Below are 25,949 nucleotides of genomic sequence, written 5' to 3'. Positions count from 1 at the left end.
TGATGGCTATTGTGATGAGAGGTAACAATACTGGTCTCCATCTTGAAACTAGGTCGAGACCACCATTTGTAAAAAACTTTCTCCAACTCACTTCAATCAACATAGTACAGTATCCCAAGTGATGGGAAACTGCGATGACTGTTTCTCAGTGCAAAACATCCAAGTTTCAGGGAGGTTTTCCATCTAAACACAGTTAGCCTACTACTCCCTCACACTTAGCATGGTGAACCAAAACACTAACCTTTAGGGCAAGTCATGTTTATTTTTCCATCAGGTCTGATAAACAAGAGAAAGTGAGAGCATTTCACAGCATAGCAGTGTTTACACACAAGTGTCACCGCAGTGTAAACCAGACCAGGTTCAATCCCAGATCAGTCATGAAAAGGATGTCTGTTACACACTTTCTAAATGGATCGAAAACATGTTGTCGACGGGACGGGATTTCTATAGGACGAATCAGCATGACATCACACAACCACAAAAAGGTATACTTCTGCCACTGCTCCAGAAACTAGTAGCTGAGAACAAACGTTAATATCTCAAAAACTATAGATCAAATTGCTTATATTTTGACATTGTGAGTGAGAGCAGAAGCAGCTAAAGGTTTTCATGAATAATATAAGTATGTAGTGTTAAAGTTTACTTACTGTGTGCATTTAGTAAAAAGTATTATTATACTTATATACTTATACATTATATAGGTTGAAAAAAGTATTAAACATAAACTGCAAATTCTCAAACAGTACAAAAAATTAATTAAACCTGAATTAAGGTGATAGAGTTCTAAATGTGGTGACTCATTTAGAGTTTAAATGGAGTGTCTAGCTTAGAGTATGAAGGAGCAGTTAGAGTTCAAATAGGGCATGGTGGTTTCACCATAAACTGCTGTTTAAAAATAATTGGTACCAAGCATAACATGCTAACCTGTCAGGAAGGGGGCTAAATAGCGTTTAGTTACATTTTTCGCATTAGCATTAATAGCTTGATTTCTTGTGTTGCTGCTCATCACGTTATCTCCACAAATGTATTATGCATGCAAATACTTCTGATGAGTGAGGGGGGAGAAAATGTTGGCAATCTGGCTTTTGGGTATTTTGCCTCAATTTTTTGTATGTGGATAGATTATTACGTTCCCTTATGTCCAAGTTCACTCTCGCTCTGTTAATGAAATAAAAAATATATAGGAAAATACTTCATCTTTAGTCTCGTGTGTTGATCAGAGTTGTGATTAAAGGTTTGGGTGCGCAACCGGAAGATTTTCACATTTCAAAGTGAGCCGCGGCATACCCCTGGTCTACAGTATGCAGCTCAACTCAAAGCAAGCTCTCTCAATCTCTCTCTCGCCCAAATGCAGCACTCTGGGGTCCAACAGTTCAGCTCTGGCACGCCATACCAATTTACTCAGCAAAACAATGGGCTCAGGGTAATCCCTGTTCCAACAGTAGGGCTAAATATTGGCAGGATGGGCACAAGGGGGCAAGGCATCAACCTCTCTCTCGCTCTCCCCCTGTCTCTCTCTCACACACACACACACACAAACGCACGCGTGCGCGCACGCTAGGGATGGGCATCGAACTTCGAATTTTCGAATAATCGTTGTTATTATCAAGGTCGACTTTTATTATTGAAATTCGAAATTCGAAAAAAAAAAAAAAAAAAAAAAAAAAAAAAATTTTTTTTTTAGTGAAATGTTGCATTGTCTCCCCTGATTCTAAGTATAGTCAAATCGCTTGGTTTGAGCAAGTAAAACAATTTTTATAAGCATTTTAAGCAAGGTTTATGGAAAAATGAATGGTGGATGAAATCCCATGAAGAGGGAGAGGGGGTGACTTTGGCACCCCTTTGGCACTCAGACCTGAGCCTACTAAATATTTAATGAACCACTCATGATTGTCAAAACTGTTTTTTATTTTCGAAAATGTCAATGTCATGTAACATGTTCTTTAAAAAAAAAAAAAAAAAAAAAAAAAAAAACATTTTTTATTTTTTTTACATTTTTATTTTTATTTTCGAAATTCGAATTAAATTCGAATTTGGCCAGCGAAAATTCGAATAGTGTTTTTGCTAGAAATGCCCATCCCTAGCGCACGCACACACACACACACACACACACACACACACACACACACACACACACACTCTGCATTGCTCCACCACACATCAAAGACTGGGATCACACCGCCCTCTTACAACCCAACAGCATCTCTCCACCCTGCTCTCCCTGGGAAACACCAGTGACAAGTCCTGTACAAACTCCCCAACTCAACTCCTGCCCACACGTCTCCCCGTTCTGCTCCTGTACAGTAATAAAATGGCTCTGTACTGACTCTTCTCTGTTGTTTTTTTCACCTGCAAAGTGGAGACAGTCTCACCTGCTGTGTGAGAGTGAATCATTGTGAATCAGCTGTGAGTCTGGCTGTGCTGCTGCTGCTGCTGCAGGTCATATAGGGATCCTCTTGGTGGGGGATGCACACACAGGGTCTCTCACAGCAGCTGGCCATCCGCATAGCGCAGAGCAGAGTGGAGCCAGCCGGAGCACAGCAGAGAGGGGGGAAGTCTATCTCCTCTTCCTCCTATCTCCTCTTCCTCCTATCTCCTCTTCCTCCTATCTCCTCTTCCTCCCGCTCAGGCGCTGGCTGTCTAGTTTCACCCCAGACTTGCAGTGCGGATTAGAGATCTGACTCCCTCCCATCAGGGGGAACGCCTCGCTTGCTTATCAGACTCCCCCCTTCCTATTCTCTCTACCTCTAGTCTCTCCACCTCTCTCTCCCCCACTTTCCCTGAATCAAATTAGCCTACCATCAGCTCTTTGTAGGAAAAAGTAAGTTAGCTACGGTATAGCTGCTGTAATACTTCTGCCCTATACGTATGTGAGATTTTTTTTCCTTACTTTTTACTGGAAAATAGTCAGTGAGTTCTTTCCTCCCACTCAGATCGATCATGCTGACTTCCCTGAAGTCAGGGTTTGGTCGTGCATCATCAAAGAATCATTCCATGGTGAAGCTGTCATATCTTCAAAATGTATTTCAATCATGAGAGACCAGAGGGTAAGGTTAATCAGCAAGCTTTATTAAAGTATGGCATGGCGATAGGATTCATGGCCTGAAGCGGTATGGCATTAATCCTGATGGCGTGGCAGCATGGCAACTGATTCTTTGGCGTAGTGACTCCGTGGCAGGATGCCTCTCTTCTTGAGGCGGGAGGGCATCTGCTCGGAGAACCCCCCCCCGTAGGGGATTCTTCGGGAGTCAATACATTGGTGGTGGACTGGGGAGGTGGGTGGGGTGAAACGCGGCTTCCAGAGAAGGAATTGGATCAGCTTAATGCAGCGGCTAGAGGGCAGGGAACAAGGGCTGTGGTGCGCTCGGCGTGGCTATAAATACTGTCACGTCATAGCTTCGGTACTGACGACATTAACGCCGTCACCTAGGCAAGTGCGTCACTACTGCACTGACGGCATTAGCGCGTCACTCTGGGATTACTGCACTTGTTGACGCGCTAGCATTACATGTGATGCTGAGGTCGCTATGTTTCTAGATTACATGTGGCGTGAGGCAGCGTGTCTGGTCTTCATCTTGAAACTAGGTCGAGACCATCATTTCAATCATGAGAGACCAGAGGGTAAGGTTAATCAGCAAGCTTTATTAAAGTATGGCATGGCGATAGGATTCATGGCCTGAAGCGGTATGGCATTAATCCTGATGGCGTGGCAGCATGGCAACTGATTCTTTGGCGTAGTGACTCCGTGGCAGGATGCCTCTCTTCTTGAGGCGGGAGGGCATCTGCTCGGAGAACCCCCCAAAAGAGAGAAACGTCGCCGGCCGGTTGGCTCGGCAGCACGGCGACTTACGGCATAATTCGGCGTTGGCGTAGTTCGGCATAATTCGGCGTTGGCATAGTTCGGCGTTGAACTCCCCCCCAAACTGACTGACTACAGGCTGCTCGGCACCTGGAACACTTGCGGGCTGCTCGGCACCCAGAACACTTCGAGTCGTCTGCTGAGGTCTTGCCGGATTAGTTATGTGACTACAGGCTGCTCGGCACCTGGAACACTTGCAGGCTGCTCGGCACCTAGAACACTTCGAGTCGTCTATTGAGGTCTGAATTAGTGAAGCTGCCTCGGTGTTGAGATTTGGGTTGAGCCCCCTCGGTTTTGAGATTTGGATTGAGCCCCCCCCCTGACTACAGGCTGCTCGGCACCTGGAACACTTGCAGGCTGCTCGGCACCCTAGAACACTTTGAGTAGTCCAGGGGTCTGGATTAGTGGGGAGACTACGGGCTGCTCGGCACCCGGAACACTTGCAGGCTGCTCGGCACCTAGAACACTTTGAGTAGTCTGCTGGGGTCTGAATTAGTGGTGTGACTACAGGCTGCTCGGCACCTAGAACACTTGCGGGCTGCTCGGCACCTAGAACACTTCGAGTAGTCTACCGTGGTTGGAATTAGTGATTTGTTGCGGGCTGTTCAACGCCGAGCACTTGCAGGCTGCTCGACACCTGGAACGCTTAATCTATTAGATCGACGAATTAGTGACGCTGTCTCAGTGTTGAGATTTGGATTGAGCCCCCCCCGGGGGATCAGGATTGGGAGAACGGGGAGATTGACCGAGGCACAGAAAAAGGAGAACGACCGCCAGGCGCCGTCGTAGGCTCTGGCTGTGGAGCTGGCCAGCCCCCCCCTGATGTAGGACTGAGTGACGTGGAGTAGCTGGGTGAGGCGGGGATCGTGAGGGGGTGCTGGGGGCCTAGGGCGTGGGTCCGGACTCATGAGAGGGTGAGAGCCGAGAACGGAATTAGTGATTTGTTGCGGGCTGTTCAACGCCGAGCACTTGCAGGCTGCTCGACGCCTGGAGCGCTTAATCAATTAGATCGACACTGATTAGTGGGGAGACTACGGGCTGCTCGGCACCCGGAACACTTGCAGGCTGCTCGGCACCTAGAACACTTTGAGTAGTCTGCTGGGGTCTGAATTAGTGGTGTGACTACAGGCTGCTCGGCACCTAGAACACTTGCAGGCTGCTCGGCACCTAGAACACTTCGAGTAGTCTACCGTGGTCGGAATTAGTGATTTGTTGCGGGCTGTTCAACGCCGAGCACTTGCAGGCTGCTCGACACCTGGAGCGCTTAATCAATTAGATCGACACTGATTCGGGGAGTCCACCACCAATGAATGTGAAGTCACGGCTATTGCGAGGAATGTAGGGATGGATGCCATGTGCTTACCGTGTGACGCCTAGGGGAGGAGAGATCTTTGGGCAGACAATATGGCGGCCTGCTCTGGTCGGATGTAGGCCGCGTAGGCTGACGAGGACCAGCGGCCCATCTGTTGCAGGGAGGCGGAGGACGCCCCTTGCGCGGCGGCTGATGTGGCCGCGCCGATCCTGAAGGAGTGGCCGGAATAGTGCTCCGCTGGGAGGTTGCACATCTGGAGGATCCGCTTGAGGTGGAGAGTGAACCAGGCTCTTGTCATGAGATGGAGGGGTGAGATGAGGAACAGGGGGGCGGATGGGCCGGTCTGGGGTCGAATCCCTAGGTAGCGGGCCATGGCGGCAAAGGTGCTAGCCATGTGTTTGTGAGCGGTAATGTGCTCGCTTTCCGTGCTGTTCTGGGACGGTTTGTTTACAGTTTTATGCGTCGACTAGCCAGTCGGAGAATGGAGTTATTATGGCACTAGCGGGTGCCTGCACGAAGTGAGCAAAATTTATGATGCACTTCTGGAAGCACTGCAATAGCTGCTTGTATGTGTTTTAGATCTATTAGTTGTGTGGTTTTATTTTATTTTAGTTCTTTCTTATTGTGCTGTCTGTGTTTGTGTACGTATTTTATATGGACCCGAGTCTGGAATGAAGTTTGTGTATATGACTTTAGCGCCCCCCTTGCGCTATAACTTCGGGGAGGCGCTGGAAGGGAACACTTGTTCCGCGCTCCGCCGGCTTACTCCGGGGCATTGCTACTGCTTGAACTCTGGAAATCTTGGCCAGCAGGATAGCACGTTCAAATATCGCAATTATGGGCATGCATGAACTAACGCCCCCCCGCGGCATGATACCAGGAAGCATTATTATTGTGAGTGATGCAAGGATGCGGTGACGCACGGTGATGACGGCCCGGCAATGCCTGGAGAAGCCTGGACCCCCAATGGATATTTTTAGCTTGCAGCATTGTTACCGTGGAGTGAGAGTAGGCCTATATGTGGAGCCGTATACCGATGATGGGCATCGCCCGCCGCACGGTTAAATGTCCGATCATATGTATATGTATGTTATATGTATATATACTGTATGTATATTCAGTGAGCAGCACGGCTTCTGTTAATTTGACTGGGTGGCTGGAGCATCGACTCGGAGAAAGGATTTTTTTTTTTTTTTTTTTTGGTTAAAACGGAATCTGGCTGTCATTAGACATTGATTAACTGAACGCTATTGCTAACTGATGCTTTGAACGTCCGTTTGCAATGATTCTGGCTGGCTGTTGACTATTGTAAATTGTGCAATAAATGCAATGAATGCAATTTGAGCACGATGTGTGAATACATTTGATGTTAATTGTTTGGGCCTAATTATTTAACACGTTAGAGATGTGTGTAGTTCTCCATAGATTTAGCCTCTTCGTTTTGCTCTCGAATGCGCCAGGTTATTTAATTTCACGTTATTGGATGAAGAGACATTTAGTGTAGCTCCGCCGTCTTTCTTTAGCTGTAGGCGAGGATATAACGACCAGTTCACGGAGATTGTCAAGAGATCGTTCGTTCACTATGATGAATGCATTGCTACTTGTGCCCAGCTCGTTTCCTTCGCGCCCGACGTGCGGACTGCAGGGAATGGTTAGATGATTGTTTTGAAGCACGCCGAAGTGATTTGAAATTAAGATTTGGTTGCTAAAATTATATGGCACTGTTATGTATTAAAGAGGTGATTACGTTACCGTTGCGCTCGACTGCTGTCCGGGACGCGCTCCGCGGGCGTTCCCTGCGCTCGGGGCTGGCGATGCTGCGAGCCGTCCCGGCTGGATAGCATTTAATCGTGGGGCCGAGTTCCCCGGCCACGTCGTGGAACTGCGTCGTGCCGAGAACGATGATGGAGCAGGACCTGCGCTTATGATGGCTTGATTAGCAGGGTCGGAACAGCGGACGCTTGGAGACTGGGTGGCTTGGCGGCCCGAACAGAACGGGGCCGCGGATGGATGAGACTTGGACATGAGAATTGCATGGCTGCGGCCGCTCCGGGCCCGGAGCGCGCTCTCCCCCCGACTGAGCTGTGGTCATCGACCCCGTCATTGGTAGAGCAGGTAGTTCTTGAGAGAGGGGGGCAGGGGCAGTCCGTGGATTTCGCTCAGGCGCTCCCTTCCTAGGGCCGCTCGCACTGAACGCTTGCACAGGTCCCTCAAAGGGAGGGGCTCCGCATCGAGTCCGTTTATGTACCGAATTCGTATTTCGCAGTGTCCCCACACGGCGCTCACTACTGGGTACACTTTCCTGCCCCTAAGTTCTCTGAACGCCACCCCTAGATCATGGCCATTTACTATGAAACGCAACGTTCCCTCATCCATGTCCAAGACGACTAAGAGCGAGTCTGGTATTATGAAGGTGTCGTCGGGTTCCAGGAAGGCGGGGTAGGTTCTGCCCGCGTGGTTCTTGCCGTCGTGGTAGAGTTTACACCGGCCCAGGTCCCAGCCCCAGGATTCGGTGTTGTTTCCCACTAGGGCCGTGTAGCCCACCGAATGCAGCGGCGCGTCGCCCGTGGCCACTCCGACCACGGCGTGGGACCCCCTCTGGTGCTTGGCCCAGCTGACCTCCCACGCGTGCAGTCCTCGCGTGTAGCCCGCCCGGCCGCGGATGGCGTCCGTGCTCTGCGCCACGGGGTGCCGGTGGAACACCAGCTTGTTGTCTTCCTTAACAAAGATGTTGGGCGAGCAGTCGTCGTTGTTCCAGGAGTGCTGCGCCTGGACGTCCGGGCCGGCGGGCGGCATGTCCAGCAGCAGGTCCAGCCGGGAGGGCTTGGTGTGGTTCGGGGCCTGGAGCTCCGCCTTCATTTTCGGCCCTAATGGCCTGCCGTATGCCCCGGCTGGAGCTGCTACGCTCCTCACGGGGATTTTCGGCCCTAATGGCCTGCCATATGCCTTGGCCAGGGCCGCGGCGCTCCTCGCGGGGGCGCGCGTTTGCTTCCTTCCGCGCCCCCGAGTGCTCGTGCCCGGGCCCGGAGCGCTCTCTGCTTCGGCCCTTGCGCGACTGCGAGTTGTTTGTCCTCGTGACTTGGCCCCGTTTGCTTTCTTTCCTCGGCCGCGCGCCGGCCCCGCTTGCTTGCTCTTGACGATGAGGTTCCCCGTCTGAGATGCGTTCGGTGCTGCCGAAGCCTGCTGCCGTCCGCTTGCCTGTTGCGGCCCGTACCCGGGCATGGATAAATCGACGGGCGAGTCCTCGTCGGAGCTGGATGCCTCCAGCTCGAATTGGTACTGCGCCTCGTATTTTTCGTCTTCGGAGCTCGACATGTTGCAGGAGTGAACGGTGAGTGGTCTCGTGAATGCAGATGGCTGATAGCGGAGTCTGGAGGGAGGTCTCGTGAAGCAGATGGCTTGGTAGCAGAATCTGGAGGAATGGGCAGCTTGAGAAGTGAAACGCGGCTTCCAGAGAAGGAATTGGATCAGCTTAATGCAGCGGCTAGAGGGCAGGGAACAAGGGCTGTGGTGCGCTCGGCGTGGCTATAAATACTGTCACGTCATAGCTTCGGTACTGACGACATTAACGCCGTCACCTAGGCAAGTGCGTCACTACTGCACTGACGGCATTAGCGCGTCACTCTGGGATTACTGCACTTGTTGACGCGCTAGCATTACATGTGATGCTGAGGTCGCTATGTTTCTAGATTACATGTGGCGTGAGGCAGCGTGTCTGGTCTTCATCTTGAAACTAGGTCGAGACCATCATTTGGTACCGCTTGTTGTATCCTCTGAGTGGCAGCACTGCAGCTAAGGTAGTACAATACAGGAAGGGATTTTGGCACAACTTTAAGTTTTCACAAATAGAGTTCCTAAATGTCCCTTCAGGGATAAATAAAATACCTTGAAACTTGAGAACCTTGGTTTTGGCTTTTCGATTGGCTGAATCATCCACATTACAATAGCTGCTCCATATACAGTACACTTGCATATTTCCCAGCAGACCATTTGGGCAGAGAAGTCTGGTTTCAAATGCCTCTTTGAGGAATGAAGAGACATTTTTGTTTGTTCAACATGTCACGCACACACACATACAGGACTCACACAACCTCTGCTGTGCGGCCAGGTGTCGGCCGGGGGTTCTTACACTTATTTATGCAAATTACCCCCAAATGGATCCACATTAAACACACTTTAACCATGACCTCTAAATAGATTATGACATGTAAACAAGATAATAATAATAGTAGTAAAATCTAACAATAGTACATTTTACTTAACTTTACTGGGTAACCTCTGCGACCCCTTCAAGGGCACCTTGGAGTCTTTGCTATAGAGACTTTGTGAGGAACTGGTTTAAGAGAGCAGCATCGACCTGTGACCTGTGCTGAGAAGAAACTGAAACTAATCCTGTGGAATGCAGGCCAGAGGAGCAGGTGGTACTGACATAGGCCTAGGGTAAATATTGAACCTGATAGACAACCAAGAATTGGGAGCTACAGCTAATATAAGCTAATCATTATACAACAAATTCAGTTTCACACAACCAGATATTAGAAAAAGAGTCATTTTCTACATGTCATATAGGATATAAGATAATAAGATGCTGTTAATGTGGGACATCGAGACAGCTCTACTTTCAAAACAAACAATGATATGAGGTAAATGTTTGGTCAATCATTAAGCTCAGGCATATACTGATGGATCAGTCTGTGACAGCCACCGCAGCTAAATAGAATATACAATGACACATAGTTGGCATTCCAGTGTTATTAGTGACAGAGAGGAAACAACTAGGGATGCACCGATCCACATTTTTTCACTTCCGATCTGATTCCGATACCTGAATTTGGTTACCTGCCGATACCGATATTATGCAGATACCAATATTTTTCTTGAATATACAGTATAGGCAAAGATTTGGCCAATTAAAGATTTTTTTTTTATATACCTTGCAAAAAGCAGACAAAATTAAGAAAATATACAAGGCAAAGAAGGATACTATTATACATGGGCAAATTACAGCCCATGTGCTGGAATCGAGGGGAAAAAAAAAAAAAAAAAAAAAAATCCGATTCCGATTCCGATTCCAATCCAATCCGATCCGATCCGATCCGTGAATTAGTGCCAATATCGGCACCCGATACCGATATTGGATCGGATCGGCCCCATCCCTAGAAACAACCCCACAACTATATATTTCAACCATTGATGGCCTTTATAATCCCTCCGACCTTAATGAGCAAATACATCACTCTCAAGCTAAATGTGAGGAATTTGCTTCTTTCTATGAAAATAACATAGTTGGCATCCGGGCTAGTATTGTAAATAAGACTTCAAACTAAAAACATCCTGGAGCCATGTGGGGAGAACAAAATTCAAACTTATAAATATTACAAACCAAAAACATCCTGGAGCAAAATACTAGGCTGCTGTCTTCTTGTATTGTAGATCATAATACAATGAAAACATACTGACCTAAACTCCTTCAAAATCAGTGAAGAGGAAACTCATCACATGACGCAGCTGAAATGCTCCACTTGCTCCCTTGATGCCATTCCCACCTCGTTTTTAAGGAGGTATTAGATTGCACTATTCATGATGTACTTGACATTGTAAATTAAGAGTCAGGCTTTTTTCCAGACCCACTCAAAACAGCTCTAGTTTGGCCTTTGCTTAAAAAGCGTTCACTTGATCCCAGCTGTTATGAGTAACTTTAGGCCCATTATCCAACCGGCCTTTGTAAGATCTGAGAAAGCAGTGGTAAAAACAGCTGGATGCTTTTTTGCAAGACAACAAGATACATGAAAAATTCCTGTCCAGTTTCAGAAAAGGACATAGTACTGAGACTGCAACTGTGACTTACAAAAGTAGTTAATGATCTTTGAGTGAGTGCAGAAAATAAAATGTCTCAATCCTTGTTCTTCTCAATCTAAGTGCTGCGTTCGATACTATCGACCACAAAATTCTTCTGAACAGACTAAATCGAATTGGACTCTCTGGAACCGTACTGAACTGGTTTAATACCTACTTTACTGGCAGAAGTTACATTTTAGTCTTGGTGAATTTATGTCTGACTTGCGTGGTTTTCTTGTTGGTGTTCCCCAGGGCTCAATCATTGGGCCGATTTTGTTCTTGCGCTATTGCTTCAAATTCGTGAAATTATTTGTGACCATGGTCTTAATTTTCATTGTTATACTGATGACACTCAGTTATATTTATCTCTAGCGCCAGATGATAAGGAGGCCCTAAATCCTTTAAAAATTAAATTGCCTCTCTAGCATTGTACAGTGGATGAGTGATAACTTCCTCAAATTAAATGAAGACAAAACAGAAGTCCTTATAATTGGTTCAGATGCACAGAGAGAAAACATTTTAAGCAGGCTTGGAACTGTGGCTCTACAGATCAAGATACAAGTTAAAAAACCTGGGTGTCATCCTCGACTCTGAATTTAATTTTAAAACTCACGTTACAAAGATAGATTAGCTTTCATCATTTAAGAAACATTGCAAGAGTCAGACTCTACCTTTCCTTGGAAGATGATAAGAAACTGAATCATGCCTTTGTATTTTCACAGTTAGACTACTGCAACACACTTTATATTGCCCTACAAAAAAAGCATTGATCGGCTACAACTCGTCCAAAACTCAGCAGCAAGAATTTGAACCAAAACCAGCAAAAGTGAACATATAACACCAGTATTATTAACATCCCTGCACTGGCTACATGTAATGTTAAGCATATATTTTTAAATGATTTTGTATCTTTCAGACTGCCTGTCGCCAAACCTTATTAAACCCTCTCAAAACCCATTGGATAAACTTAAAAATGCAAGGTGCTCAATCTGAAGACAAGCCTGTTTTTCTTACATAATAATTAATAATAGTAATTTCTATAAAGCTGATATTTGGGAGATACACGTTTTTCACCAGACAGCGACAACAGTAGCCTGCTGCGTGCCTTTCAGAGTAGATCTGACGTCAACACAAAGTCCCATCGACTCACTAATTGTTCATCAATGTCGTGCAATTCAACTAATCACCAGAGAACACACAAAGGCAATCATTTGATTTAGCCGGGCTGCTGAGTTTATGACCAACCCAATCCAATTAGCTGTAGCAAATTCAAAATTTATATCAGCAAGCTCTCTGTAAGCAAATGATGCTAATTCTCTATAATATAAAGAATAAGATGAAAGCAAGGAGGGTTGTAAATATGTGCATTATTATATGAAATGTGACAGGGCAAATGAGGCTCCAGGAAGCGGTACAGAGTATGTGTGTATGAGCCCATGCAGGCAGTGTGAATGTGCCTGACAGGACATTAGACACAGTCAGAGAGAGCTACCACGGACCTCCAGAGACATCCTGTAACGTCCCAGGCCTGGCTGGCAGAATGAATTAAGCTAGCCGTGGTTAGTGTCCGGTACACCCAGACACGGGAAGTTGAAGCCATTAAGAAGATAAGCATTCTGCAGCAGGATTTGCACATGTCCATTGACCTTTATCAGTTTCCATAACACTGCACACTGCAGCCAACTTCGTTTCCCTGCCATTTCTGCAGAAATTATCGGTTCAGTCTCTCGGAAAAGCTATTGGGAAACTCCATTGTCATTCAGAATGACAATGACAACGAAAAATGAGAATACCCAGGGAGAGCTGGGCAGTCAGGAGCACCCCACCGACACACACACACACACACACACACACACACACACACACACACACACACACACACACACACACACACACACACACATCACACTGACTTGACCTTTTCGTGTCACTGAACTCATTCTTGTACATCATCATCATCATCATCATCATCATCATTCTGGAGCATTGTCTACAATAGCAGAAACTCTGAGCCGAGTTGACATCGTAACCCTGTTATTCCAACACTACTAGAGAAAACCCTGGTAAGCAGTCTAAACGCTTCAGTGAAAGTTGTGGTCCAAGCTCTGCTGTTTCACTCACATTGGGCACAGACAGGCCTTAACATGCCCTATGGACCAAGAGCAAAAACAAGTGATGGGACTTGCCAATGTCTGTGCCACTGGAAGAGGGGTCTTTTGGTGGGGGAAATCAAGGGAAAACAAACATTAACATTCAACACACACACCGTTCTGACGCAGCACATTTCAATGCAGAGTCACAGCAGGCCTCTAGGCAGTGCTGTTCCAAAACAGAAGCGAGTGAACGGCTAATTGCGTTGCAGTGAATGCAGGAAGGGGCCCGCATTGGGCCAATAATGAGGGATTAGGATGAGAGAAACGCTGCGCATAGAATTCTCCATACACAGAAGCCTTCACTGTGAAAAAGGAAGCAGCACTCGGACCGAGGATGTTGCTGTTGCTGTTATTATTAAGATGGGGGGCGAGTTGGCAGAGATATAAGGAGGAAATGAACTACGGTAACATCTATTGCCAAAAATGGGTTTACCGGCCAGTTTCATTTCATGTCTGCTCAATTGGAAAGAATGTGTTTAGAACCCGAAGAGGACTGCAAAAAAAAGAAGAAGAAGAAGTTGACTAATGGAGGCTTAACTCCAGCGCACAAACAAAGAAAATGGCCATCTCAGCAGCCCCGCCCCCACCCTCCCCCCCCCCTCCCCCCCACCTGCATTGTTCCCGTCTGTTTTATAGAGCCACATTAATAGCTTGTCCAAGAGAAAGTTTGCTCTCGGTTGCATTTGTGATAAACACTTATCAACTCTGTTGTCATTGTTCCAGCCGCTGCTGCCTGCAGTCAAGGGAGAGGGAGAACATGGCCCGAGGGAGCGGACTGAGGAGAGCTGCAGGACTGTGTGCACACATCAGCACTTCTATTAAACTCCACTGGCACAATTAGCCGACTGATAAATATTTATGAAGGAAGATTTGAAGTAATTCATCAAAGAAATGGCTGTTTTATAAGCCCCTCCTCCAACCATGACAATAAAATGACTTTCAGAAGCTCTTACTGTAGGGGATCAATAGGGATCTGCTGTGGCAAAAGAAAAGTTGGGAACTTTTCTGGAGCGAGCGTTCTCTGGGGGGATCAATCGATGATCAGGTCAATATTTAATGCCACACATCTATCCAGCAACCAACAGCCACATTTACTTAAGCTGTGCAAACAGGGATTGGCCGGAGCTGGTGTGTGTGTGTGTGTGTGTGTGTGCATCACAATTGCTTGAGTGACATCACTGATGACATCATCACTGATGACGTCACTCACTGATGACATCTCAATTGCTTGAGTGACATCACCCTATCAGCCTAATCTTGCCATGCCTACAACACCTGTGTCTGATTCCAGCGCAAAACTGGATGGTGGACACAGACGCAGGGAAGATGGCATAAGAGGTGCGCAAACTGCTGCGCAGACGATAGCACCTGTACGACGATAGGGTCCTATATTTCTAGCAGACATGCAATCCTCTGTCCTACTGGCCAGGTTCCCTTCAGTTCCTAAATCATCTGTTTCACTGCTGGAGTGAACACTTGGCTCAGCAAACCTTATCATCACATTCCAGAAGAAAAAAGCATCATACAGCTGAGACTGCAAGACAAGAGAGAGACAAAGCATGCAAAGACCATCAGGGAACGCTACTATCTTTTTAAAAGCATACAGCTTTAGCTCACATAGATTGGTGCTCACAGCCACTTTTCACAGCTTTTGTTTTTAATAAATAAACCCTAGGCTGTAATTAATGAGACAAACTGATAAATCAGCTGATCACTAAGTAATATGTGCGTTATTCTGGAAGGTCAGACCTCACATCAAATAGAGATGAAAACACCCCCTGACTCTTTCCCCCCCTGCCGTCATCTAACCCCCACTGTGATCAGCACATCAATACAGATGCTCATTATAGGGCAGGAGCGTCAAATGCACTTTGCCTCCCTCCTGTGACACACACACACACACACGCATGCATGCACGCACACGCGGACGCACGCACACACACACACACACACACACACACACACACACACACGCACACACACACACACGCACGCACGCACACGCGGACGCACGCACACGCACACACACACACACACACACACACACACACACACACACACACACACACACACACACACACACACACACACACACACACACACGTACACACACAAAATACACACACCTCCAGCTTTATCACCAATGGCCTGATCCAATCTTAGGTCAAGAACAACAAAGCTCAGCCAATCTGAAGACAGACGCCACTTGGCTCAGGAAATCCCAGGTTAATGAGACGAACACGATGACCTTTGACCTCCAGCCCCCAGAGACCCAGTGTGTATAACAGTCACTGTTATTAAATAGAAGGGGATAAGCGACTGATGACAAGATGGAGAAATACGACAATGAATGAAGTCATTGAATTATGAATGAAGTCATAGGTTTCTATAGAATGATCATTTGTAACAGTGAGCAATGATGAGAAATATATCAGAGTTACCCTTCCTGCCTCTTTATCACTTAGGCGGGCTGCCTAAGTGATTTTATCCTGCAACCAAGTGAGAACAGCCAAAATCCTGCTCAAAACGTGCATCTGACTGGCATCCTTTAAAGCAGCTACGAGCAAGATTTTCGATTGTTATTAAACAGTCTAAATTTAATATCGATGCCTCACATCTTACCTCTAATATTAGACGAGACCAACGCAGAGTCGTCTCGCTTGAAAGCCGAGTGAATCGGCGAGTGTTGTCTTGATGATTAGTCTGTCTCATAGACTGTAAAGGTCTGTCTGCGGGCTGGTGTCATCAGGAAGTGAAATGAAACAGTTTGCAGCAGCCACTTCGGCCATAACCACAAAATTACAAAATTGCTTTCAAACAAACTGTTAGAATATAACGAGAGATACCAAGAGAGCAGAAAGTAACAAGGGGAGCTGTTTTGGGTCTGTTGCTACGGCCGTAAACCGTTTCGCTCTGTCTAGCAACTGTTTACAGCTGCCGTAAACCGTTTCGCTCTGCCTAGCAACAGACCCAAAACAAGAAGGACGGCTTTCCCCTCCTGCTGCCCTCCTACTTTCTGCTCTCGCGAACATCTCTCGTTATATTCTAACAATTTTTTTTGAAAGTAAATTAGTAATTTTGTGGTTATGGCCGAAGTGGCTGCCGCAAACCGTTTCATTTCACTTCCTGATGACACCGGCCCGCAGACAGACTAATCATCAAGACAACACTCGGCGATTCACTCGGCTTTCAAGCGAGACTACTCTGCGTTGGTCTCGTCTAATATTAGAGGTAAGATGCGAGGCATCGATATTAAATTTAGACTGTTTAATAACAATCGAAAATCTTGCTCGTAGCTGCTTTAACAAGACTAGGGAACCTACTGTAGTATATAGCTAGCTGGCTGTTGTGTGATGTACTAAATACCATTATATTATACCGGTACTTTTTTTAAGATGATTTTTGGGGCATTTTGCCTTGATTTGGTAGGATAGTATGTGCTAGACAGCAACAGCAAAGCAGGGAGGGAGAGAAGGGAGGACATGCAGTAAATGACTGCAGGTCGGATTGGAACCTGGGTCACTGCGTGAAGGACTAAGCCTTAATGCTACACGTTCTACCAGGTGAGCCACCCAATTATATGATAATGTTATACTATTATAGACTATTATGGCACTCTCTCATTTATGAGAGGGTGATAGTTTGTAGTGAAGGACTCGAGATGTGTGGTGAAGCTAGTGAGAGCTTGGATGTTGAATGATACCCCTCGAAGCTAAATGATATTAACGATATAATATTATGTTAAATGAACACATTCAAGACCCCGACCTGGAACAGTGTTCACACCGGGGGGGCAAAAGTGAAATGGCTTTTGGCCTGAATGCAGCATGAGGCTGGCTTGAACTCATGGCCAACTCACACCGTGTGGGTGTGTCACGCCCCACGGCCGACCAATGGTGGAACTTCATCAACACTCACGCAGTCAGCGACACTCGGGCTTCTAGAGCTGGTCGCTGTGCGGTAACAAATCCATCTTGCCATGCTCCCAATCTATTGGTTTGAATACTGATGTAGAACATTTTAAGTTACAATTACATAATCGATAGCTTGTAACTTCAATTTTTCTACATCAAATACGAACCACCAGTGTTTCGCACCAATCAGCGTCCTACAGTATGAGGCATCTACGGGCAGGCTTTGGTGTGACGCCGGTGACAGCGAACCCATGATAGATGTGATAGACAGATGGTTCATCCAACCAACTGCCAGGTGTTTTTTGAAAGTGCCTGCCATGTGAAAACAACCCATCTGGCAGCGTCAGGTTAGCTGTGCCATTATTCTTCTTTATTGTGGTGGCATTTTCCTTTGGGTGGTCGGTTCTTCTAGGCACACTCGGGCTGCTAACGTCATCAAAGCAGCTCACGTTCACATGCGGCGATACCTAACCAGCTCTACTCACTGAAAAGATGAGGTTGTAAACTGGATTTGACAGCAAAGACTAGATGGGAGAGACAATACAGAAGAATTAGGGAGGAAGTGGGAGAGGGGACTTCTGGAAATTTTAGGATATGATTTCTCAGCATTATATGTGCTGAGCCCTTCATGGCCAAAAATGTGACGGTAAACATTATTGATGATTGATTGATTGATTGATTGATTGAAACGATTTATTTCAAACAGTTAAAACGATACATAAAGTGAAAAAACCAGTAAACATAACAGTCTAATAGACTTCATCAAAAGGAAAATACGTAAACTCAAACATAAAAAAGGCAAACTGTTTGAAAAGGGGCAGGAAGAAGCCTAGGCTTATCGAGTCCTGCCCCCAAATCATTCATAAACAAATTCATACATCCCTATATATGCATATCCCAACTCTCCCGCTCCTCCACACACGCTCATGTATACATGTATACACATACATACATACATATATATGCATGTATGTATATACACAAACGTACACAAACTTACCCATACACACACAATATCATAAATATTGTATTGTAGTAAAGTGGTTTGCTGCAGCGGCCATATCTGACAAAATGCAACGAATCCTACAGTTCTGCAGTGCAGCAGGTGCAGAGAAACGTCAGAGAAACAGATAAGCTGGTTGTTAATGAGGAAGAGACAGAGGGTCCCATACAAAAGGGTGATGACAGATTTGATGGTGATGAAGATGATGTGTTGGTCATAAGCGTTTGATCAAGAGGTTGTAAAGTTGAGATTGCCATCAGGGTGAAATGCAGTAGAAGTCTGCGACCTGACCCGAACCCGACGGGACCCGATGGTCGGGTAGTTGTGTGTGTGTGTGTGTGTGTGTGTGTGTGTGTGTGTGTGTGTGTGTGTGGTGTGTGTGTGTGTGTGCATCAGTGTCTGTCTCACCAGCAGTCAGTCAGTCAGTCAGGGAAAAGGAGGTGCCATGCTCCTGTACAGGATCTGTATCCACCTTATTTCTAGATGCCATGATGCCTTACGTGAAATATGGGTGCTTCTTCCAGTGTAATCCCCCCCCCCCCCCCCCCCCCCCGTTACGTTGCTGACACAGACACAACATACTGTAGCCCGTAGATCTCTGTGAAGTGAGCAACAATCTCCCACAGTTTGACTTCTGGTTTAGCGATTTTAACCCTAAACCCCCGTAGTGCATCCAGCTTGGCAAAAATCTCATCGATAAATATCCAGAATTGTTCAAAGAGCAACAGAAATAGCGGATGTGATCGATACAATTATTACATTCCCTCAAATAAGTCATCAAACGAGTGTTATTTATTGTGACAAGCAACTTTTCTTTCCCAGCGTCGGAATTTTAACGAGGAAATGCGCAAGCTGCAACAATCAGTCACGTTCTAAACCGGACCTTGCACCCATAATTATTTTACAGCGGGGCATTCAAAAATAAGGTGGATAGCCAAATGCAATAACATTCCCCCCTCCCCTCCTCACTGCAGCTTCCAGAATGAAGAACTAATACACACACACACACACACACACCCACACACACCGGGGAAGTGTATAAAAATGCCTATAGACCAAATCACCGTGACGTCACCATGTAAACAAATTTACTTCCGCGTACCACTTGGGGAAGGCGGCAGGTTTAAATGTGCGTGTTGTCAAATAAATGCTGTCAAACCCTCTCGTTGTTTTCGGCCGACTACTTTCAATTTAAATGGTTAAACGGTTGGTAAACATGCTTGTCCGACGTATCCAGCCTTTCTTCTGTGTTTGTTTTATGTAGTGTTAGCTAGCTAATAACGTTTGTTTGTCTGTCAAACTCGCTGTTTTTTTGCAGACTCGTTAACGTTACAGACAGAGCTACTGACGCGACGTTAATTTAATTTAGCTTCAAGTCTACTCTGGTCTGGTCCAACAGGTAAATTAGCTAGTCTGGTCTCCACTAACGTTAGTGAAAGTGTTGTTATGAATGATATTAAACAACAACACAACACGGACGAACCATGTTTGTCTTCTTTGTCTGTTTTTGTCTTCAACATGTCAGTTTGTGCCGTTCACCGCCATTATAATGTGTGGACCTCAGGGGTACCCGGAAGTAAATGTAAACATCCCGCTGATTTGGTCTATAGTCACTGTTTTTCTGGCTCGGCTGACCATGTTGTTCTTGCATTTATTAAACTACTGTAGGATGTTTTCAAGCACTATGCATTTTGTATCAGAAGAAAGAAAGGGAAAGAACAGGATGGACAAACCCCGACTTTACTTAGTCACATGCAACCAATTGTAATTGAGATCTGTTGCTGAGTCACCTGCATTAGAAATATTACACTAGCTGTTTGTGTATGTCTGTATGTATGTATGTATGTATTTACAATATGTATGTGTGTGTGTGTGTGTGTGTGTGTGTGTGTGTGTGTGTGTGTGTGTGTGTGTGTGTGTGTGTGTGTGTGTGTGATGGTTGTATCAAAATTGTGAACCCCACATTGTGTATCGAATCGTATCATGTGATCAGTTGGGGTGGGGGGGGGGAAATCGATACAGCATAGTATCGCAATATCTTGTGGGCAATAAATCGTATCGTATCGAATGCCAAGTATCGTGATATTTTATTATACAAAATGTCAAAGTGCATGCAACATTTATGGTTTTTATGACAGTGTTGGTCATATTGGTTATTTATTTATTTATCTTTATTATAGTTATTTTGTAACGTTGTAATTACCTTTGCAGTTTCCTTCAGCCTGCCTACCTCTACTTCAGTTTGTGATTTCCTACATTTCCCAGAATGCCTCTCTCTCGAGCTGTTTTGTTTTACATGTCAGTGGAAAGGACAGTAGCTACAGCGACTGTGAAAATGGTGAGACAACGTCGTACAACTGTACCCACATCAGAATCTACATCCTTCCTCCTCTCAGCCTCAAAACAATAACTCTTGAGCTGACACAGTGGAATAGCATCAGGCAGGCAGAAGGAGGAGATGCTCGTTCATTCCACCGTCGTCCAGAATCCAATTCTCTCCCTCTGATGGGGCCACTCCATCCTGATTGTAGCCGATTTGCAGGCTGTAATTGGGATATGTGATATGATGCTGTGATCTCCTGCAGTCAGCCATTCAGAAGGGCTGAGGCAGAGGCTTCATTTAGCAGCGTAATGAGGTGACAGCTACAGTAGGTCTTGTCTGAGACCGCTATGGGCATCCTACCTCAAGAAATAGCCGTGTCACATCTCCACAAAGCAATAAATATGAATATGAATTACGATCATATATATACTCAGCAGAAATGGATTGATTTGATCTGGAGAGAGAGAGATAATGGATCAAATTCTTGTTTGCTCCATCCTGTGAAATCGCTTAGTCTCTCTGTATCTGTAGATGAATATAACCCCCCCCACACAAGAGCATCTAAAAGCCTTTACTTTCTGAACAACTATATGAAAACATGTCTTAGCAGCTAATGCAGGGATACCCAACCTGCTTTGCCTGGGGGCCACTTTCGTGAAATGATAGGAGGCCAGCGGCCAGTTAATAAACAAACTATATAATTTTTTCTGTAGCGGATTGTAGGTTTTTGGGGTGTCAGCCGGAGTTTAGTCTGACAATGTTGTGCACACATCTCGAAAACTCAGGCAACTAACACAAAATGATATAGATGGATAAATAGCACTACAGGTGAGAGGGCATATATGTATTTTGGATTTTAGGGTGAGCTGTTCCTTTAACCAAGGACAGGGAAGTGAAGAGCTGGGTTGACGTTAGAGCTGCATGACAGGCAGCAGGCTCTGTGGAGATAGGAAAGGCTATGGTGCATTCATCTGTAGCCACACAAGATGAAGCCACCAAGAACATCATGCATCTTAAAAGAGAACAATGATGGAGTGAATGAAACTAGTCTTATTCATGATGCAAAAACATCACCAACAGTCAAAAATACCCCCATCACATTCTTTGTAATCCGATAAATGTAGAACATTCTCCTTGTGTAAAACAGTGATGGCTGCTATGATCAAAGATTTATTTCACCCCCAAGAGAGCAATTAAAGTTCTAATTCATTCAACTTTCCCCAGAACTCACCCTTGAATTGCTCCAGGCAGCTCGTCCCGTATGCACGAGGCATCACCAGCAGGAGAATCACTGCGTCGTCAGCAGTATATATAGATACATTAAGAAGAACGAGCCTTGTGAAGTTGCGGCCGATAAAGAAACGCAAAGAAAGCAACGGAGTAGAGGAAGACGCGGTGGGCCCTACTACGTCGCTTTTGCTCAACATCATGCTCCTTCTCCGCAGGCTCCCATCTCTGTGTGGCTTACTGAGCAAAACAAGGTGCTGGATAATAGAATCGGTGAGTCATTATGGAACGAGTGGAAAGAGTCCACAGACCAAAGCAGGAAGACATTCATTCCTCCCCAGGTCATAGACATCCTGTGCGTACAGTACACACACCCCACCTCGCCCTCTGATCTCAACTAAAGAACACAGGAACAGACTCTGAGAGATTCGGAGGCAGTGGAGTGAGTAGGATGAACTGGAACGTCAACTGAAAGAGCCATCATGCAAGCATCCACCCTGCTGATTAGTCCACTTTAACAACAGCAATGTCAAGTCTCTCAGTCTAGTCTGAAAAGCATAGCTGTATATCCGACTTCTAAATATGAAGTGAAATGATTACTGTAATATCAATATATATTATCTTACCCTGGTGATTCAATTAAGATTTTACAATAACACAATATAGAGGTGTGTGCAATACTGCGATACTGTGGAACCGTGGTATTTTGCCTAAGGTTATCAGACTGTCAAAATCTCATACTGGCTCATGCCTAGTTTTTTCCATTCCTCTGATGAGTGTCAATGCACAGTCAGCACTATTAAGACAGGAGAGGAGAGGAGAGGAGAGGAGAGGAGAGGAGAGGAGGAGAGGAGAGGAGGAGAGGAGGAGAGGAGAGGAGAGGAGAGGAGAGGGGAGGAGGAGAGGAGGAGGGGAGGAGAGGAGAGGAGAGGAGGAGAGGAGGGAGGAGAGGAGAGGAGAGGAGAGGAGAGGAGAGGAGAGGAGAGGAGAGGAGAGGAGAGGAGAGGAGAGGGGAGGAGGAGAGGAGGAGGGGAGGAGAGGAGAGGAGAGGAGGAGAGGAGGGAGGAGAGGAAGCAGGAGGTCATTGAGGGAACACATGCTCTATTTCATGCTTCCACTTTAACTACAACATGCATCATTGATATTCCCACCAAAGACTGAGGCAGCAGTGTCACAGCACCGTCCTCCTCGGGGTAAAACAGATTTACAGCAGGTAATGTGCATTCCTAATGGAGACGATGCATCACTGCACACACAGCCTCCTAGCCTCCTAGCCTCACTGCACAGAGTAGGTCTCTCCATGCAGCCATGGGAAATACCTACTTATGCTGCTGGTTAGGGCTTAGGACAGAATTACAGTACAGCCGGGCAGTTTGCCCTCTCCCCTGCCTGAGGGAGCCTGTGGGCTCAGTTCAGGGAGGAATGGCTTGGAGCAAACTGCAAACACAGACATCAGAGATGACAGCTTGGTCTTGAGAGTAAAACGATAGGTCACTTCCAGAGGTCATAGAAATCTCAACTATGCAGAGCTGAAAGGAAAAATGTAGAACTTCACTCTGATGGCAAAGAGCCAGCGTTTCATTTTGGATCAGATGAAGAATGTAATCTTGCCGATTGTAGCAATAATAGGACCGAATGGCAGGCGTCACTTTATCTAAGCATGACGCGTCAGAACAGCTTGCATCTGTAAAACAGCTTTATTCCCTAGACTGAGCAGTCAGCATCGATCCATAACACCACACCGGGCCGCACGCACAGCCTGGATGCTGTTCTATTCATCTATTGATCAGCTCAGTTTTATTTCAGTTTAATTATTTTAACAGGAAAAAGCATAGAAACACCATAAAAGGTAATTTATATATCTATATATAGACCCTTTTACGGTGGACGTCACAGGGCTAGTTGCGCACGCATCGCGGTATGCAAACCTCTGCGGAACTCAAGCCGAAATGAGAGAGATCCCCGGAATACAGGAAAGACGTCTTGTGCCGTATGCGTATAGACGCTGGACATTCCCACTAGGAATATGATGATGTCCGGCTCTGCAACTTTGGTGATGTTTGGATCCTAGACCCATCCTGACAGTGAGTACAGGTCAAGAAACCTCACCCCATTGAAAGAGTTAGCTTATTTGTGTAAGGTAACCTGTCTGTTGCTGGCAAAGCTTTAAAATATGTGGAGGAGGCGTCGGGATCTTACATATTTCTATGACAGCTGAACCGCTAGTTGTCACTTTCTGCAACGAGTTCGGCTCCGCCCACCAAATACGTCGTCACTGTTTACAAACAGTAAAAGGGTCTATATATGAACAGATATAAGATATAAGACATGCTGTTATGGTTTTCAGTGCAAGGCCCATACAGGAACAGCCATCATTTGCCAGACTGACACTGGCATTTTGACACCCCCCCTACACACACACACACACTTCTATGTAACCAGTGAGCTGTTATGTTTGAGTGACGTTCACAAACACTGAACTGCTAACTTTTGCTAGCATAGCATCATAGCATGTTATCGAGAAATTCTGTAACACACAGAAACACAAATGACTAAAAATGTTCACTTTCCCCTTGAAGTAATGTGGGACTTGCAGCAACACGAGTTGCCTTTTAGAGTCATGTTATTTTCGTACCACGTCTGACACATCACAGGTCTGCTTTACCTTCAGCACGCCTGGATAGACGATAACCTGGTGATGAATGGAATGTGTGTCTTGCTCGTTAAAATAACCGTCCCCAGACGGGTAAAGCTAGTCCAATGACACTCATCACAGCAGAGATGCAGAGGGCGTCTAAATGGGGAGAGGACTCTGCAAAAGCAGCTGTCAGAGCTGTATTTCATGTAGTCAAAACTAAAGACACACAAGACGGTATATTAGCATATTGCTGTCTATCTAATCTTCTCTAATGGATGGAGGCTAGCTAGACCACTCATTTAGACACCTGACTTGGAGCAGACGGAGACTCTCACATTCAGCAGGACGAGGGTGAGAACCTGCATCATATTCACCTTGGCAACACATACAGTAATTCCATTAAGTCTTGCTGGGGCACGGTGGCTCAGTGGTAGAGCTGTCGCCTCACAGTCAGAAGGTCCTGAGTTCGATTCTCACCTGGGACACTGTGGGCGCTGTGGTTGTGTTCCCCCCCATATCTTCAGTGCCTACTGCCCAGGTGGGGTATCTCGTCGTAAGGGCCTTTCTCTCTGTGTGGAGTTTGCATGTTCTCCCCGTGCTCCCCCAGGGGGCTCCTCCGTATATAACCCCCCCCCCCCACCAAAAACATGCAGAAGATCAGATCGTCATCGTCATCCGACCAGTGACGACAACATCCGAAGTTGGTCCCCGGGCGCTGTACGAGAAAGCGACCACTGCTCCTGGCCTGCCCCCCGGAGGAAAGGACATGCCTGGATGGGTTAAATGCAGAGGACACTTTTCACCGGCCACCGTCAGCATGAGTGTGTTGTGGCCGCATGCATGTGTTGTGGTGTTCGTGTGACAATAAAAGACGGGATTGTCCGTTTACGAGAGCTTGGCTAGGGCAGCCGTGGCCCCTCCTGTTCACTCGCCCGAGCTACCAACAAGCTAATTTAGCCCAGGTCTATGTCGATCAAGCTTGGTTGACATCACATGTGCCAGTGTAACGGCATGATGAGGAGGTGTAAAGGTCTATGATCACGCTTGGTTGACATACCAAAATATTTGATTGGTACTCTAAGGCCTACAAAATAGCCCTCCAGCCGGAGGCAGAACAGGCCATCTTTGGCTGCTCGGAGTCCTCTCTTAACTTCCCTACAGCTGTGCAGCAGTGTCGAACACAGGGGACAACTGTTGCCAAAAAACTGATTCTGAAGGAATGGAAGTCATCCTCTTCACCTTCTTTCCAACTGTGGTTGATGGACATGACCTCTGGAGAGACTCAGGTTTCTGAGGACCAATTCAATTAAAAAGTCCTCAATCATTTGAGACCTGTTCCTAGTCTATCTTGATGAAGTTATTGGGTGACGGGTGATTCGCCTGGCTTGTTTCTCATGGACCCCTTGTGTGAGATCCCAGGAACAATATCTCCTACAAGCACTTTATGCAGCTGGTAATCACGTAATATTGAATGTCAATAATATGTTTTCTTTTCTTGTGTCTGAGCGTGTTCGTTTGTCTTGTTTGTGCATTGTTTTGAAAAAATTTAAATAAAATATTGAAAAAAAAAGCTTAGTTGACATCACATCTGCCAGTGTAACGGCATGAGGAGGTGTAAAGGCTGGAGGCATGCTGTCTAACAAGGGCCAGCACAAAGGCCAACATGGCAGAGAGCACGGCTC

General features: G+C 46.2%; 1 protein-coding gene and 1 pseudogene across 2 annotated transcripts in view; both read right to left on the bottom strand.

Moving 5' to 3' along the window:
- The window catches only part of plekha7b (pleckstrin homology domain containing, family A member 7b), a gene marked incomplete at both ends in the record, with an annotated part of 118,196 nt that overhangs the window by 58,585 nt on the left and 33,662 nt on the right, over positions 1-25,949 (bottom strand). The gene's annotated exons all lie outside the window — the stretch shown is intronic.
- LOC310789510 (SPRY domain-containing SOCS box protein 1 pseudogene) lies at positions 7,272-8,486 on the bottom strand (annotated as a pseudogene). The gene has a single exon. The product of its transcript is annotated as an SPRY domain-containing SOCS box protein 1 pseudogene (transcript).

This window comes from Poromitra crassiceps (genome assembly GCF_964638095.1).
Source record: "Poromitra crassiceps genome assembly, chromosome: 14".
In the NCBI taxonomy this organism is placed as follows: Eukaryota; Metazoa; Chordata; class Actinopteri; order Beryciformes; family Melamphaidae; genus Poromitra; species Poromitra crassiceps.
This window is presented reverse-complemented; position numbering and strand designations above follow the sequence as displayed.